The sequence below is a fragment of the Lontra canadensis genome, unplaced genomic scaffold (genome assembly GCF_010015895.1).
Source record: "Lontra canadensis isolate GAN:19392208 unplaced genomic scaffold, GSC_riverotter_1.0 scaffold88, whole genome shotgun sequence".
NCBI lineage: Eukaryota > Metazoa > Chordata > Mammalia > Carnivora > Mustelidae > Lontra > Lontra canadensis.
This window is the reverse complement of record NW_022631082.1, coordinates 7,413,439-7,426,845: the sequence shown is the minus strand read 5'-3', so window position 1 is coordinate 7,426,845 and position 13,407 is coordinate 7,413,439.

The window sequence follows — 13,407 nt, the reverse complement described above, 5'->3', positions numbered from 1 at the left end:
CGCCTCCTCATTGGCTCTTTCTCGGCATTGCGGCCGGTCGGTTGGGTGAAAGCCCGCATTCGGTGCCTCTTCCCGCTAGGCCTGTCCATCATAGCCACCTCGGCCCTTGATTGGTTGAGATGGTACAAACCCTGTGGTTCGCCGCCGTATTCCCGCCTTTCCGCAAGGGCGCACCCGTCAAGAGGCCCGGTTTGCACCCCTTGCCGAGACGACTTCGACCGGATAGGCGAAGGCCCCTATCCCTCTCGGCGGCGTCACGCCCCACTGTGGCTGGTGGGTTTCCATGGAGACCGCAGGCGGTCCAGGCCCGTGGGCGGGGCGATGAGAGCCTGTGGTCCAGACCGGGCCGGAGTCCCCACAGCGCCCTGTCCAGATGCGAAGAGGCCTGGCGACTATCCTGGGGCCATCACAGGCCAGGCCAGGCCAAGGAAAGGGATTTGCAAAAAAAAAGATGAGAGTCGATGAAAACATCTTTCAGATGGGCGGGGGCAGAGATGATGATAACGATAGCATCGATGGCTTATATAGCACTTTACATGTGCTAGACATGGTTCTGAGCTTACAACAATTCTATGTAGTAGGTCACTGTTGTGCCCATTTTACAGATGACAGTAATAATTATTGAATGTCTGCTAGAAGTATCATCTTCTTGTGGCGTTTGCTCATTTAATCTTCGCAACAGTTTTGCAGATAGGTCCTTTTATTATTATAAATAATAAATTTATAAATAATAATATATTACTCCAAGGGTCATTTCATTGTCATGAAACTGAGGCTTACAGCGTAGTGCTCCTGAGTACCTGACATGCATATACCTCAGTTGTAACTATAATCAGGGAAGAAGTGAATGGATCTCGGTCTTCTCATTTGTCCAGCCTTATGCATTCATTTAGTCAACAAATATTTATTGAGCGCCTACTATATTCTAGAGCTGGTGAACAAGACAGGTGATAAAGAAGGAAATAGATTTTTGGTTACCTAATTCCAGGTAGGATTAGAAATCAAAGGGAAGGAAGAAGGCTGCTCAGAGCAGTCATAGAGGGGCCCTGTGCAGGTGAGGAAGAGGAATATTCCAACAAAGACAAAGCCTTCAGAGGGATGAGGGTGATGTGACTGAGAGACCACAGAAAGTCCACTTTGGGCCAAAGCAGGAATGAACAAGGGAAAAAATAAGCAAGGAAAACAGACAAGGACAGGGAAGCAGGCAGGGAGTGTTGGTAAGCAAGATAGCTGGATTTTACTCTTAAGCATAAAGGGAAGTCTCTGAAAGATTTTTAGTATATGATGGAATCTGCTGGGAGATTTAAAAGATTGTGATCCATGGGGTATCTCACTGACTCAGTGGGTAGAACATGCAGCTCTTGATCTCAGGGCCTGGAGGTCATGCCCCATGTTGGATGAAGAGATTAAAAAAAAAAACTGATAATAAAAGATCATCGTGATCCAAAGAAATAAATACCAATGAAGCCATACTGGTATAAACAAATGATTGAATAAAAAATGGGGGGAAAGAGATGACCCTTCCATATAGAACATGTCCAATTAATAAGTATAGAAGGAATGAGGGAAATTAAAAAATCATTATCAGGCAGACATCACAGTTATAATTGCAGCAGTCAAAATCTGCCAATGAGCGTTAAAATTAGTGAATGAAACTTCAAGGAGGAAACATGACATTTGCCTACCCTAAAAGTATGTCTCCTAAAATATTTATTTGCTGGGTTTTTAAAAATATATGTTCACAGGGGCACCTGGGTGACTCAGTAGGTTAAGTGTCTGACTCTTGATTTTGGCTCAGGGTCCTGGGATTGAGCCCTGCCTCAGATTCTGGGCTGGGGGTGAAGCCTGCTTGAGATTCTCTCTTTCTCTCTACCTCTCCCCACCCCTGAGCCCTGCCCGAGCACACGGTGGAGCTTAATTCACCTTGTTGGGTGTGGGCTGGATTTAGAGACTTGTGTCTAAGGAATAAAAGTATGGAAAGTGCAAAAAGTAACTTGATAGTGGAGAAACCTGGCAGATACTACCGCAAGCAGGTAATGAACATTATCATCATGGGTTGAGGGGGTGCCCTGGGTTGCTCAGTCAGTTAACTGTCGGCCTTCAGTTCATGTCATGATCCTGGGGTCCTGGGATCAAACCCTGCATCGGGCTCCCCCACTCAGCGGAGACCCTGCTTCTCCCTTTGCCCTCCCCCCATGTTTGCACTCTCTCTCTCTCTCTCTCTCTCTCTCTCAAATAAACAAACAAAAATCTTTAAAAAAATTATCATCGTAGCAATGAGTCATATGCATGGACCCCTGATACGGTGTGATGAAGAAGACACATCACGTCTCTGGTATTGTCCCTTAAATCCATAACCTCAGTCCACTCATGAGAAAAGACAAGACGTTTGTCCCAAACTGAGGGATATTCTACAAAAGACCTAGTTAGGACACTTCAGAAATGTCAAGGTCACGAGGGGGCACCTGGGTGGGCCAGTTCGTTAAGGCCCAACTCTTCATTTCAGCTCAGGTCATGATCCCGTGGTCCTGAGACTGAGCCCTGTGTTGGACTCTGTGCTCACTGTGGAGTTGGCAACTTGAGATTCTCTCCCCCGCTCCTCTGCCCCTCCCCTCCATTTGCATCCTCTCTCTCAAGTAAATAAATAAATCTTTTTTTAAAAAATGCCAAGGTTGTAAGAAACAAAGCTTGACGAAGAAATTGGCACAGATTAGAGAAGTCTTAGGAGACGCAATAAAAGAAATGTGATGTCCTGGATGGGATCTTGGACCAGAAAAAGACATCAGAGAGAAAACTGGTGTAATTTATAATAAGCCTGTAGTTTAATGAACAGTATTGTGCCAATGTTAGTTAATCTCTTAGTTGTGACAACTGTACCATAGTTTTGTAAGATGTTAACATTCGGGCCAATGGGTGAAGGGTAGACAAGAACTTTGCAACTTTGCAACTTTGCAGGGTGCCAATTTTGCAGATTATCTTAGCCTGTTGAGCTGCCATAATAAAAATACTATAGACGGGGTCAATTTATTTCTCTCAGTTCTCTCAGTTCTGGAGGCTGTGAAGTCCAAGACCAAGGCACTGGCATAGCCAGTGTCTAGTGAGGGACCACTTCCTAGATTGTAGACAATCGCCTCCTCGCTATATCCTCACGTGGCTGAGAGAGACAGAAAGAGAGAGGGAGAGAGACACACCAGCTCTCTTACAGGGTCCTAATCCCATTCATGAAGTCTCCATCCTCGTGATCTAATCACCTGCCATATGTCCCACCTTCTATTCCATCACATTGGGGGCTCGGTTTCAGCACATGCATTTAGGGGAGACACAAACATTTAGTCCTTAGCACAAATCCTCTGTAACTTGATCATTATTTCAAAATAAAAAGTTGGTTTTGAAGAGTTTTGGTGAAAGATCATTTGGTTTCTGTGTGGAGAATGTTTAGGGGGCTAAGGATGGTGGGTAAGAATGGCCTCAGGGAGGCCAGGGAGAAGTTATGGTGGCTTAGATTCATTCATGTAATAGCATGGAGATGGAGAGAAGTGGCCATATTCGGAGCCAACGGGTCAGTTCATGGACCCCAGGTATTGGGGTAATGATGGGAAGGGGTTTAGAGGTGGTTGTAGTGCCTGGGTGGATAGTGAGTTCCAGTTTCTCTACATGTTTGCCAACATTTGTTGTCTTCTGTTTTTTGATACAAGCTGTCCCAGTGGGTGTGATCATTTACTTTTAAATAAATATTACCTTTATGCAGTTTGAAATTCAGCACGGGGAAGACATAGAATGGTCAATGAGTACAAGAAAAGATGTTTGACATTATTAGTCCTCAAAGAAACACAAATCTAGCCACAATGTCATACTATGACACACCCACCAAAATGGCTAAAATTGAAGTCTGACCATACCAAGTGTTGACAAGGACTTGGAGGAACTGAAACTCTCACAGAGTGCCTATGGGAGTGAAAAGCGGCACAATGACTTTGGAAGACAATTGGGCAGTTTCTTAAGTTAAATGGACACTTACTGTATGATTCTGCCATGTCACTCCTATGTATTTACCCAAGAGAACTTCTCTAAGACATGTTTACTGCCAGACTTGCTCAGGACCATTCATAGCAGTTTAATGCAACAGCCCAAAATAAGAAGGAAGTAGAAGACCATCAGCATATGATAAACAAATGGTGGCCCATCCAAGTAATAAACAAGAACAAATTATGGTCCATCTAAGACTCATGTTCTATGCCAGTTCTATCTCAATTTTTCAAAATTTTAAGTAAATTTTAAAAGAGGAATGAACTTGGGGTGCCCAGGTGCCCAGGTGCCTCAGTCATTAAGCATTTGCCTTCAACTCAGATCATGGTCCCAGGGTCCTGGGATCGAGTCCTGCATTGGGCTCCTTGCTCAGCAGGGGGACTGCTTCTCCCTCTCCCTCTGCCACTCCCCCTGTTTGTGCTCTCCCTCTGACAAATAAATAAATAAAATCTTTAAAAAATAAATAAAAAATAAAAGAGGAATGAACTCTTAATGCATGTAACCCAGATGAATCTAAAAGTCACTGTCCCTTGGGGTGCCTAGGTGGCTCAGTCGTTAAGTATCTGCCTTTGGCTCAGGTCATGATCCCAGCATCCTGGGATCGAGCCCCACATCGGGCCCCACATCGGGGTCCCTGCTCAGCAGGAAGCCTGCTTCTCCCTCTCCCACTTCCTGCTTGTGGGAGGGAACAAGTGTTCCCTCTCTCATTGTCTCTCTCTTTCTGTCAAATAAATAAATAAAATCTTAAAAAAATAAAAATTAAAAAAATAAAACTCAACTGTCCCAAATAGAAGAAGCCAGATACCACAAACTACACACTCCATGATTCTATTCATATTAATTTCTAGAAACTGCAACCTGATCCACAGTGACAGATAGTAGATCTGTGGTTGCCTGGGGTTGGGCGTGAAGGGGAAGCGGAGGGAGGGCTGACCCAGCAGCAGAAGGATGCTTTTTGGAGGTGATGGTAATGTTCAATAACTATGGTTATGGTTTTCTCAGTGCACAATTGCTGAGGTTTGGAATGATGAGTTTTGACTCATGTACCCTTTAAAATGTTTTCATTCTGGGGGCATCTGGGCAGCTCAGTTGGTTGAGTGTCCGACTCTTGATTTTTGGCTCAGGTCATGACCTCAGAGTTGTGAGATGGGAGCCCCGCATCTGGCTCTGTGCTCAGCTGGGAGTCTGCCTGAGATTCCCGCTCCCTCTCCCTCTTTTCCTCACCCCACTTAAGCTCTCTCTCTCCCACCCAAATAAATAAATAAATAATAAAATCTTTAAGCATTTTCATACTATTGCATGTCATGTATACCGCAGTCAAGTTTTTTTTTTTTTAATTCGACAGACGTACAAGGACATATGGTGGTAACACCTCCTCTCCCCTTAGCCCCAGCTACCCACCCACCCATCAAGGCAGCAGATATCCTTTTAATTTTTTTTTAAGATTATTTATTTAGGGGCGCCTGGGTGGCTCAGTGGGTTAAGCCGCTGCCTTCGGCTCAGGTCATGATCTCAGGGTCCTGGGATCGAGCCCCACATCGGGCTCTCTGCTCAGCAGGGAGCCTGCTTCCTCCTCTCTCTCTGCCTGCCTCTCTGCCTGCTTGTGATCTCTCTCTGTCAAATAAATAAATAAATAATCTTTTTTTTTTTTAAAGATTTTATTCATTTATTTGACAGAGAGATAGAGAGAGAGCACAAGTAGGCAGAGCAGGAGGCAGAGGGAGAGGGAGAAGCAGGACTTCTGCTGGGCAGGGAGCCCGATACGGGACTCCATTCCAGGACCCTGGGATCATGACCTGAGCCGGAGGCGGCCGCTTAACTGACTGAGCCACCCAGGTGCCCTACCTTTTTTAATTTATGAAAATGATCAAAATTGCCATCCTTGTTCTGCACCTTTTTTTCCCTCCAAGATTAGCCCGACTCACACTAATCCATACAACAGTTTGCATGGCGACCCACAAAAGGATATTCTGATGTCCTGACCCACTAAACATGTGAATATGACCTTATTTGGAAAAAATTTGTAATTAAGTTAAAGATCTTGAGATTATCCTGGATTAACCAGCTGGGCCCTAAATCCCATGACCAGAGTCCTTATAAGAGAGAGGAGGAGGAACAGACACATACACACACACAGGAAAAGTCCACGTGGAAACTGAGACAGAGAGGGCAGGGACGCAGCCACAGACCCCAAGAACATCAAAGATCGCCAGCAACCACAAGAAGCTGGAAGAGATACAAGGAAGGAGCCTCCAGAAGGAACAAGTCTGCCAACACCTTGACTTTGGACTTCCAGTTTCCGCAAGTCCACATAAATAACTTGAACTTCTGAAATGAATAAATGTCCGTTGTTTTTAAGGTGCCTTGTCTGTGGCCATTGGTACAATAGCTCCAGGAGACTAATGCATGATACAGAGATCTAGTAGTCCCTTGCAAGTCTAGATCTGGGTCTCTCTTATTTTAATAGGACACACTTTTTACTTGTTTATTTTCTTCTTATGGGCTTTTTAAAAAAATTTTCTCACACAACGGATGTTTGCTGATCCCCTGGTATGTACTAGACACCGTTCCAGGTGCTGGAGAACAGAGGTGACTACGGCCAAGGGCCCACCTCCACCATGGGGGAGGACCATGGACAGTGGGCAAATATATAAATTAGAATGTGAGAATTTACCAGAAAGAAAAACAAATCAGGGAAGAGGAGAGAGAGACAAAAATGTTGCTTCCGGGGGCACCTGGGTGGCTCAGTGGGTTAAAGCCTCTGCCTTCGGCTCAGGTCATGATCCCAGTGTCCTGGAATCGAGCCCCGAATCGGGCTCTCTGCTCAGCGGGGAGCCTGCTTCCTCCTCTCTCTCTGCCTGCTTCTCTGCCTACTTGTGATCTCTGTCAAATAAATAAATAAAATCTTTAAAAAAATAATGTTGCTTCCAATCGGGGGGTTCTGGTAAGAGGCTCTCTGAGGAAGTGACGAGAATTAAAATCACAAGCTGTGTGGGATCCAGGGCAAGAGAGAATTTTCACTGTAATAAAAGAGCCCCACAGGGAATGTCCTTGCACGTATCCGTTACCCGCTGTGTAAGAGTTTTTCCAGAATAGGGGCGCCTGGGTGGCTCAGTTGGCTAAGCATCTGCTTTTGGCTCGTGTCATGATCTTGGGGTCCTGGGATTGAGCCCCTGCTCAGCGGGGAGCCCGCTTCTCTTTCCCTCTGCCCCTCCCCCTGCCGGCTCATACTCTCTCCCTCAAATAAATAAATAAAATCTTTTTTTTATTTTTTTTTAATTTTACTTATTTATTCGACACAGAGAGAGATCAGAAGCAGAGAGAGAGGCAGGCAGAGAGACAGGGGGAAGTAGGCTCCCTGCTGAGCAGAGAGCCCGATGTGGGGCTCGATCCCAGGACCCTGAGATCATGACCTGAGCTGAATGCAGAGGCTTAACCCACTGAGCCACCCAGGTGCCAAAATCTTTTTAAAAAAAAGTGATTTTTCAGAATAGACTTCTGGTCCTTGAGTGCTGCACAGAGAGTAATACTCCAAATATTCCACTGACTCCTCCCCATCCCCCCACCCTTGCCATCACTTTTTCTGTCCTTCGCAGTCAGGCAGGACTACGTGACTGATCCTGGCCCAGGAAGCAGGAGCAGAAGGGTTCGGTGGTACTTCTGGGTAGAAAACCCTGAAAAGCTGACTTGGAAGTCCTGTCTCTGTTTTCCATGGCGCCCGGCAATGGTGGCGGGGGCGGGGGGCTGTGGTTCAAGATGGGGCAGCTTCTGTTGGGCTGGCTCTCTGAATGGCTGTGGGGCTCAGAGCCCCTGCTGATCTGTTGGGATCATATTGTGCGGATGACCAACTCTGGTGTTAGTCACTGAACTTCGGGGCTGTTAGGTACAGAGAGTGATCTTGCCTGCCTATCTAATACACATGTGAAACAGAATCAATGTTGTATGTATCTGTATGTATATATGATATATCTTTTATATATATATATCCTTTATCCTTTATCTATATATGTGTGTATCCTTTTATACATGCATATGTGAAATAGAACCAATAAGACAGATATATCTGTATCTGTATATACCTCTTATCATATGTTTATTTTTTACATATATCTCCTTATATATATATACATATATATCATTATATATATATATATCTTTGATCTATATATATAGATCTATGACTATTGATTGATCTATCCATACGTATATCGACATCTCATCTATTATCTACCTATAGAAAGATTTAGGGCCACCTGGGCACAATCTTAGAGTCCTGCTCAGCGGGGAGCCTGCTTCTCCCTCTTCCTCTGCCACTCGCCCTGGTTGCACTCTCTCTCTCTCTGTGTCAAATAAATAAATAAAATCTTTTTAAAAGAGAGAGAGAGATTTATAATGAGGAATTAGCTTATGTGATTATGGAGGTCATAATCTGCCATCAGCAAGCTGGAGACCCAGGAGCCTCATGGTATAATTTCAGTCTGAGCACCCAAGGCTGAGGACCGGGGGTTGCTGGCGGTGTAAATCCCAAATCCCAGTCCAAGGGCAGGAGAAGATCAGTGTCCCATTCCAAAGTCAGACCGGAAGAGAAAAGGGCCAATTCCTCCATTTGAAAGAGGACTTTGGCTGCCTCCATTTGGACCTCAAACTTTCCAAGTTGGGTTCTTTTTCCCAGATTGTCTCTTGGCTTAGGTGGAAGACACTGAGGGCAAAAATTCCTGCGATGGAAACTGAAACTACCCACTCAAAACATAAGGACAGCCCTGACCCAGCCAGAGCCCATCCATGCCTGCCTCCAAGACAATGATTGATTTGACCTTCACTGTCCACCTGCATGTACCCACCCACCTTTGCCCCACATTTTCCTTCTATAAACCTGGAAGTATTTTCTGCACTTGGGAGACTGTCTTTGAGACACTGGTCTGAGGTCTTTCCTGACATTGGCCTCCCTGAAATAGATTCCCTTCCTTGCTTTTGGATTTTGTCAGTGGCAAGTGGCTGAACCTGGTCTGTTTGGGGCCCCAGGAGCCAGGGTCTTGGTCCTGCTCTTGGCCCCCTGAGCCCCAGCCACACCTTTTCTGCTTTTTGTTCTATTCAGGCCCTTCATGGATTAAATGATGCCCATCTTGGGCAATGATGCCCCAGATGCTCTGGGGAAGACAACTAAATGCTAATATCTTCTGGAAACACCTTCACAGATGCACCCAAAAATCATGTTTAATCTGGGCACCCAATGGCCCAATATCATTTTATAATATAACCTTCCACTTGACCTATACAATTAACCATCACAAGAACAGGGCAGGCACAATTTCAGTTTTACCATCTGGTTCCTTTCAGGTTCCTCCTCTCTTTCTGACCCTCTCTTCATGACCCCCGCAGGCTCTCTTCTGCCCACCCCTCAGGCATGAACCTTCCTCATTTTATACTTTCTCCTTGGCTAATGCCATCTATGTTGTGGCTTCAGCTCTCACTCTGTGGATAGCTTCTGCAGTTGTTAAGACTAGAGTATGTTGTTTTTTTCAAAGGAGAAAGAAATAGAAATGGTGGCTTTCACAAGAAAGACATCTAGGGCACCTGGGTGGTGCAGTCAGTTAAGGGTTCCTTGGTTTTGGCTCAGGTCATGATCTTGGGGTAATGAGATCAAGCCCCATGTCAGGCTCCGTGCTCAGCACAGAGTCTGCTTGGGATTCTCTCTCTCCCTCTTCCTATACCCCTCTGCCACCTCTCTCTCTCTCTCAAATAATAATTAAATACATCTTAAAAAAAAAATCTTAGTGGGATGCCTGGGTGGTTCAATGGGTTAAGTGTCTGCCTTCAGCTCAGGTCATGATCTCAGGGTCCTGGAATTGAACCCAGAATTGGGCTCCCTGCTCAGCAGGAAGTCTGCTTCTCCCTCTCCCTCTACCCCTCCCCTTGATCGTGCTTTCTCTCTCAAATAAATAAATCTTAAAAAAAATCTTTGAGCCTCATAGAGCCCCAAAGAGGCTTAATCATGAGTTTCCCCGCTTTTGTGAGACATGCCCCCCACCCAGAGGGAGAGGCTCCCTGCCTAGCTAACCGCGCTATCAGCCCGACCAGCTGCACCCCATCTGGTCCTCAGCCTAATGGGCTCATCTCTCTGCCAGGCTGAGAAATTATCCTAACATGCCCAACATGTGGCTCTGCGTATTGTACAATGTCCTTCCCCTCCTCTGGGCCATGAGTGTATACGACTAATAAGCCAATGCTGATTTTTTTCTATACAAGCTTGGGTGTCAGACACTTGACTACCTTATGTCATTTAGAGCAGGAGATCTCTCCTTCACCAGCAGGGTAGATAGGAGGTGATCAAAATCCTAGTCATTGTAGGGATGGTCTTCCACCAGACATGTGATGCAGGTTGCTTCTATCCCCTTTTTTTTGTTTGTTTTTAAAGATTTTATTTATTTACCTGACAGACAGAAATCACAAGTAGGCAGAAAGGCAGGCAGAGAGAAAGGAGGAAGTAGGCTCCCTGCCGAGCAGAGAGCCCGATGTGGGGCTGGATCCCAGGACCCTGGGATCATGACTTGAGCTGAAGGCAGAGGCTTTAACCCACTGAGCCACCCAGGTGCCCCCTGTTTGCTTCTATCTTGTTGCTCCACCACTCAAGGCCACTATTCTCAGGCTAATGTCATGGCCCAAGATGGCTGATGGAGTCCCAGCCATCACACTGACCTTCCAATAACAAAGAGGAGAAAGGCACTCCCATTCCCTCAAAGTTGTGCATGCCATGTCTGCTTACACAGTCGTAGGGCTATACCTAGCTGCAAGGGAGGCTGGGAAATGTGGTTCTTCATCTTAGGCAGCCATATGTTAACTATCAGTAATTTTACGGATTTGGCCCAGATCCTGGAAGGCTAATTAGCCAGATGAAACCTGATTGAGTTTGGCCTTCACTTGTGTCTTGAGGTTGAATGCCATTAGAGGATGAGGAGGGGTGGGCCCAAGGTGTACCTTGGGATCATTAGTTGGTACTGATTTAAGACCCTTCCTTTCCTTCTCTAATTGGGAGACTACATTCCCCATCATTATCTTGCTTTCTTTCACATCAACCCCCACTTCCTCCCAGTACCCCCCAGCGCCCAAAATGAGACCAGATTGCTGCACTAGCTGCCCAGGGTTACTGCAGCTGTCCCTTGTTCCCATGACCCTGCAGTCCTCTCTACTCCGAGGTCAGAGCCAAGAGGCACCAACAGTTGCTCCCCGTGCAAACCTTCCCACACATACAGACATAATCCTACATCCACTCCCTGAAGGTGTCATAAGTGGTGATTATACTAGGCTCTATGCTGGTATGTGCCACTACACTCCGCCACTGCAGTTCCTGCAGTACTCTTTGCTGGGTAGGGGAAGGCTGGACTTAGCCAAGCAGGGCTAGGAAGGGCAGAGCAGGGTAGGGCAGGGCAGGGCAGGGCTGGGCTGGGCTGGGCAAGTGCAAGGTAGAGACAAAAGTGTTTATTGTAGAGAGATAAGGCCAGTGGGTCATCTATAAAACCCGTGGTTAGTTTCTTTTTTTTTTTTTTTAAGATTTTATTTATTTATTTGACAGAGAGAGATCACAAGTAAGCAGAGAGGCAGGCACAAAGAGAGAGGAGGAAGCAGGCTCCCCACTGAGCAGAGAACCGGATGTGGGGCTCGATTCCAGGACCCTGAGACCATGACCTGAGCCGAAGGCAGAGGCTTTAACCCACTAAGCCACCCAGCCCCGCCCCCCCCGCGTAGTTAGGTTCTTAACCAATCAGCACTTTCCATCCTTCTGGCCACAGGGTCTGGTTCCAGAAGGACATGTGACCAAAGCTGGGCCAATGAGATTTAAGCTTAGGGCTGGGGTGTGCCCGTGTTGCTGCTGGGGATATCTTGGCCCCACACAGGGAAGCCTACTAGCAGAGCCAAGAGAGAGGAAATCCATCCTGAGGATGTCATTTGAGCTCCTGGATCCAGCTATGCCTGAAAGATACACCCATTGAACATTTCTGTTCAGGAGTCAATAAATCCCCTCATTTGCACTAGCTAGTTTGGTTTGGGTTCTCCATCCTTTGCAACTGAAAGAGGCCTGTCGGAAACAGCTTGGTTCTCGCTGGGGCTAGGATCAATGCAGTAATTCAGTAGTCTGTGGGGCTAGTCCCATTACTCTGCTAGGGAGACCAGGGAGCTTCTACCCAGTGTCCAAGCTAACAGCCACTGGCCCTACATGGAGAACTTGGGCTGGGGACTGTTGTTCTCTTCTGTTTGAAGCTAAGACCCATCTCCTACCCCAGCCCAGAGGAACCCAGAGTGTCTCTTGCCCTGTGTGTCCCCACACAGTCCTGGGAAATGTGGGCAAATGACTGCCCAAGTTTTTTCCTCCGTGGGAGGGGGATTAACAATACACATGCCCTCTCTCTCCACCATTCTCCCATATCTTGGCCCCTTCTCCCCACCCCCTGATGTACTTCACTGACCCTACCCTCCCATAACAGGTGCTGCCTGGACCCCACCAGGCTCCACTCAGACCTCACCGTCAGGCACCTAGATCCGTTTAGGGCTGGTGCCTGTTCTCCCCAAAGTGCCAGTGAATTCAGACCCTTCGGGGGCAGCCCTCAAACAGTGCCCGATGGAGGGAGTTGGAGAATCACTATCCCAGCTCTCCCCACCCTCTGCCCAGGTAGGACATGTGTCCTATGCAACCTGCCAGGATTCCCCAGCAGGACTCAGACCCACATGCCTCTGCTGGGCACTTGCTTGATAACAAGAGTGACAAACTGTCCCAATTGGCCCAGGACTAAGGGTTTCCTGGGACACAGGGTTTTGAGCGCTGATACTGGTAAGCTCCAGGGAAGTTGATTATCCCAGCAATAACTCATTGTTGACTGCTCCCTCCCTTTCCTCTGTCATTTCCTTGCTCCCCTACAGCTTCTTTCTCTAAGACAAATGCACTCAATCCTTGTCTCAGGCTCTGCTTCTGGGAAACCTCCCCCACTAGACCTCCTTTACCCTCTTCCCACAGCCCATGGGCTCAGCCACTCCTGAACTGGGCATTCATGAGGGTCAGATGTGCTTAGAGCTTTGTCCACTACCTGATATTTGCCTTGTGAGAGCCCTTTGAGGAAGGAAGTGTATTCTGTCATCTCTGTCTTATGTGATGGAAAAGGTTTGGGCAGGAAAACAATTTGCCTGAAGACACCTTGCTGGCAAGTGGTGCATCTTGGGAACTAGGACCTGGGGCGAAGGTCAGCTTCTTCTCTCCATGCTGCTGCTCTGGGGTAGAGGGCGTGGAATGTGCCAGGCACTGTCTCACCCACCCCATGTGGATTATCTCCTTTGATCCTGAGAGGTGAGACAACCATCGCCCCCCCCTCCCGACTTTGCAGAGTAGGAAAC